Source organism: Acanthisitta chloris, unplaced genomic scaffold, assembly GCF_000695815.1.
Source record: "Acanthisitta chloris isolate BGI_N310 unplaced genomic scaffold, ASM69581v1 scaffold25334, whole genome shotgun sequence".
Taxonomy (NCBI): domain Eukaryota; kingdom Metazoa; phylum Chordata; class Aves; order Passeriformes; family Acanthisittidae; genus Acanthisitta; species Acanthisitta chloris.
In genome coordinates, this window is record NW_008667991.1 from 18745 (window position 1) to 18967 (window position 223).

Here is a 223-nt window from a genome sequence, read left to right on the forward strand (position 1 = left end):
CCCCAGGCACAGCTCAGCCATCGAGGCTGACCTCCCAGTCCGTGCAGTGTTCAGGACACAGCCTCCCCTTTCAAGCACCTGAGGTACTCAATTTGGGGACCACGGTCCTCCTCTGACTCTTCTCGAGCCTACAGAAAAGAACGGGCACTTCCAGGAAAGAAGCGACACGGGATCCTAACCTTTGAGCAGAGCGACCGTCAGGAGAAACCTCTCGCCAGAAAAT